This window comes from Poecilia latipinna, unplaced genomic scaffold, assembly GCF_001443285.1.
Source record: "Poecilia latipinna isolate Pla-1442-1.1 unplaced genomic scaffold, P_latipinna-1.0 Scaffold1348, whole genome shotgun sequence".
Lineage (NCBI taxonomy): Eukaryota > Metazoa > Chordata > Actinopteri > Cyprinodontiformes > Poeciliidae > Poecilia > Poecilia latipinna.
The window spans coordinates 26,832-31,380 of NW_015113964.1; the positions used below are offsets into that span (position 1 = coordinate 26,832).

General features: G+C 39.9%; 1 long non-coding RNA gene across 1 annotated transcript; it reads right to left on the bottom strand.

The window, feature by feature from the left end:
* Window positions 1–1,001: 1,001 nt before the first annotated feature.
* LOC106961906 (uncharacterized) lies at window positions 1,002–4,189 on the bottom strand. Its single transcript, XR_001427852.1, has 3 exons — window positions 4,000–4,189; window positions 1,597–1,695; window positions 1,002–1,502 (listed from the first exon to the last, which is right to left on the bottom strand). It is a non-coding gene; the product is annotated as an uncharacterized LOC106961906 (long non-coding RNA).
* Window positions 4,190–4,549: the final 360 nt, after the last annotated feature.

The following is a 4,549-nucleotide window of genomic DNA, read 5'->3' on the forward strand; positions in this document are numbered from 1 at the left end:
ATCCACCACCACAATGTCCGGTTGGTTCGCCATTACCAACCAACCGGACATTGTGGTGGTGGATAAAGAACAGAGGTGTGGTGGATGTAGCAATACCAAGTGACCACAACATCAGGAAAAAGGAGCATGAGAAACTGGAGAAATACCAGGGCCTCAGAGAGGAACTGGAGAAGGCCTGGAAGGTGAAGACCACAGTGGTGCCTGTGGTCATCGGGGCCCTCGGGGCAGTCACCCCCAAACTGGAGCAGTGGCTCAAACAGATCCCAGGAACAACATCAGACATCTCAGTCCAGAAATGTGCAGTTCTAGGCACAGCCAAGATACTGCGCAGAACCCTCAAGCTCCCAGGCCTCTGGTAGAGGACCCGAGCTCAGAGGATGAAAGAGACCACCCATGGAGGGTGAGAGGGGAATTTTTTTTTTTTTTTTATATATATAGATTATTCCTCAAAATAATTCTCCTTTCATGTCTCAGCGTGTTCCCATCTCAGATATTTCACATTCACATGTCACTCCTCCCAGTATTTCCACTTCTGGTTTGTGTTCAGCTGCTGTCAGGTTCCAGCTGTCACCCACTTGTTTCTTTTGCAGAGCGGCAAATCATTGTATTTCTTTGGTAAGTTTAGTAAAATTCGCAACACCATGATATTGTCTACCTTCCGTCTTTGTTTGGATCCTCCTCAATACAAGAAATAATCTGTAGATCCAAAACCAATTAAACTTAAATTACAGATATGTCATCAAATTTAAAATGTGTTGTTGTAATAGACTATTACATTCTGGAAAAAAAAATTCTCAGAGCCTTAATAATTCAAGACAGACCAATGCGTTCCCATGCTATTGCACTTGTTTTTAAATTTAATTTTAATCTCGCTTTGATCTAAAAGAAAGCGCAAAATGAAAAGAAAAGTGCAGATTTTGCAGTAAGCATTAAAATACTTTACTCTTTCTTTTTTATCAAATAACATTCTCACTGAAAACATATTTAATTAACTGTCTATAAAATATTTACTGAACAATTTCAAATCTCACATGTACAATTTTGCATGAATTTTCGAGTGGTTCTTTGTTTAATGATCCTGCGACTCCAATGTGCATAAAAAATGAAGCCAGCAGTCTTCGGTAAATTGCTTTTGCAGTTGATAGTTCATGTTTGCAGTAAATCCAATGCGACAAGAACGTGCCGTAATGACTTCTCCACGGAGCAGCAAGGAAATGAGCACAAATTAATCACGATGCTCTGACTAGATGATTCTGCTCTCAGATATATTTCAAACATTAATGACCTTAAACTAAACAGGAGCATCTTTTCCTGAGAGGTTTCAACTTTGACATCTGAAATAAAAGGAGGATGTATTAGATAGATAGACAGGACAGGACACAGACAATCAGAGCTTTTAGTTCAGTGATTCAAGAGCTGAGAGCCTGCAGGGCGACCTCCAGAGTCCTCAACAGGCCTGCAGACAGAAGCTGCAGGAGATTAGTGAAGACAGACGAAGAGAGCTGTAATAATAAATTTGGGACAAGAGGGATTGTGGGGGCTTACATCATTGTGGCTCTGTGATCTGTGAGTCAGATAGTGTCTAAGGTGATTTACCATGCAGTATGTGAGCAGCACCTGGCCTCAGTTAGTCAAAGAGAGGACAGTAATCCTTTTTAAGAGAATCTATGTCACCAGACAAAATCCTCTGATTTCCTGAAAATTCAAGATAGAAACAGGGATTAAGACGAGATCAAATCCAAATAATCTGCGTGAAAAAAACAGCCAAACAATTTACACAATTCACAAAACTCATAACTTTAAAGTTGAATATATACGATTTTAACATTTATGATGAATATTGATGAATCATTATAATGACAAAACAACAGCACCTTCCTGAATGGAAGAGAAAACAAAATAGAACATACAAAACATCTAATACACCTTCTCAATAGCATATGTAGCATAGAAACCAGAAATACAAAGACGAAGCAATCTAACTACAGTAATGAGAGCCCAAATTTACATGGCTTACCATTTGAAGCATCTCAGAGCATTAATAAAAATCTGCTGTTTTGTAGTTAGGAGTTTTTAGTATTCCACCTTTATAATTTGGCAAGAAGCCCTACTTTAACAACAAGCACAGAGCTTACTGTTTTCTATGTACAAGACGCATATGGGTGATGTCATACTTATTGCCAATTGGTAGTTACTTGACTGAACAATTTGCCATCCATTTTGATTTGTTTTTTTTTTTTACTGCTACAAGTGCAGAAGTACTTGTAGCAGTACTTCTTTGTACTAGTTTTGTAAAACTAGTTTGCTAGTTTTACAAAGGATGTAAACACAGCAGTGCATCAGCTGACGTGCAAAGGGGCCAGGCGGGGTGAGAGAACGAGGTACTAGTGATTTATGGTTTGGAAAGCAGCAGGATCTAAAATCAAATAAAAATTAAAATGTGATGCATTTGTTTGGCCAACAACATGATCACTATACTGATCTGCCATTACCGTTTTGAAAGGAAGGGTATCGATGTTGAAACGTTCCTCCTGGCGGCTACGTTATTCAAATCTCACCTGTCCCATTGCGATTTATGAATGGCCAGAGGTTTGCATTCTGTCCCAGAATCCTTAAAAAAACCATCCAGGCTCTGGCCGATCTTTGGTGTTGTGGTGTGGCCTTCAGTCTTGAATGAAGTGGACTTTACTCACCTGCAGTAGTTGCAACAGAATTGCTTCTTTGTGACTATGTTCACTATTGTTTTCTGAAGATCATTTAGAAACTAAGACTCTCATTTTCTGTGATTTAGCAAGCCAACAAATGTGTGCCTTTCTTATGCCAACCCACATACTCACTCAATTACCCATTGAGGACAATAACTGGACTTTTTGAGAAGTAAGAATTATGTCTAACAATGGGACCACATGCTGCTTTGGTGCTGGTTAGTTATTCATCTGAAGGACTATAACAAGTCCTCATTGTGTTTCAGCCCGCTCCTGAGCCTGTGTGTGTTTGTTCTCAACAAATCATCTAAAAGCACTTCAGCGTGCTTCCAGAGACCGTATGCCGCATGAACGCAGATTGAAAATGCCGTTCTCAGTTCCTGAGTGGCAGCTCAGGAAGCTGAGGCTTGACAGTCAGCCAGATTGATCCATCAGATAGCGAAGAGCTTCTCGTTATGGAATAACCAGCCAGGGGTTGAGAGTGGGGGCGGACAGGTGGCTGGTATTGACCGCACCTTCCAACATATAAGAGAAACAGCCATTGTGCTGCACTCAGTCCCCTGTTTAGCCCTGTAAACTGACCACCGTTAGCTTGTTTTTCGCACTAATACACGAGATAAAAGCCAATTTTCCTGAGACAATTTGTCACAAAAGACCTTTATCAGGACAAAACTGATTTTCCTGCTGCTGAATACAGGATTTGTGTCAAAGCAGAACTGTTTTCTGTGGTGTTCCAGACACAGAAAATAATGAACCTTTAGATTTAAAATTGTTACGCTTTTGGTTGTAATGTGAAGATAAAAGCAATATAACAAATCGCCATTGGTGGCGCTGTTGCTGTGCACAAGAGACGTGAGCTGGACCTGTAGCGAAGAAGACGAAGTTCCCCGTTCGAAAATAAACGTTGCCATGTGCTACCCTGCAGTTATCTGCTTGAATATTATTTTATTTGACCTAGTGTATCACACACAACATTTTCTACATATTTTCTGGATCATTTCAGCGCCACAAAGGAAGTGGCACTGGGTGACCTGGTGTAGTTAGACTCTTAAAGACGACCAGACATGTTATGTAAGCATTAACAGCAGGTCTGCATGTTTCCTTGATAAAGCTAGAGGCCCTGCTTTAGCATAAAAAGGGGCATTTATACAAGTCTTCTCCATTATGACATATTTGTTAAAGAATGAGATCTGAAAGTAACTAAAAGGTAGTCAGCATAACACTTTCAGGGTTTGAGTTATAATATAAAAATGATTTTTTTCCCCTCTGTGGCACTTTTGCGAAGTGGATCTACCTGATATGTGTTCAGTCCATGAAGCTGCCCCTTGTCCGCTCCCTGGCAGCTCTCCTTAATGCGGATGATTATCCTCTTACACAGAGCCTGGGCCAAATACACACGCCGATGAGATTCTGTCACTTCAGGAGACAAAACATTCAGCTGAAGACACAGATCACCTCATGACAACATTAAGGCCGCCCTCACTTAAAAGAGTGAGTGGCTGTAGTAAAGAAAAGTATGCAATCTTGAATGATGTGTCCTCAATTGTCTTTGAATCTATTTTATGTATCTCTTTAATATCTATTTTTCTTAAAGAATAACAGTCAGTGTTTTATTACACGTTTCACATTGATATAAACATTAGATTAAGTGTATCTGGATTTCATGTGGAAGACTGACACACTGGTAAATAGGTGAGGGATAAATCATTTTTCTTTACCAACAAATCTGGAAAGCATAGTGGCTGACATTTATTTTCAGTCTTCTTGCATCAATACTTTCAGAACCACTTGCTTTGGGGTACAGGTTTCAGCCTCATACCTGGGACCCTAAATAACTGAAATAA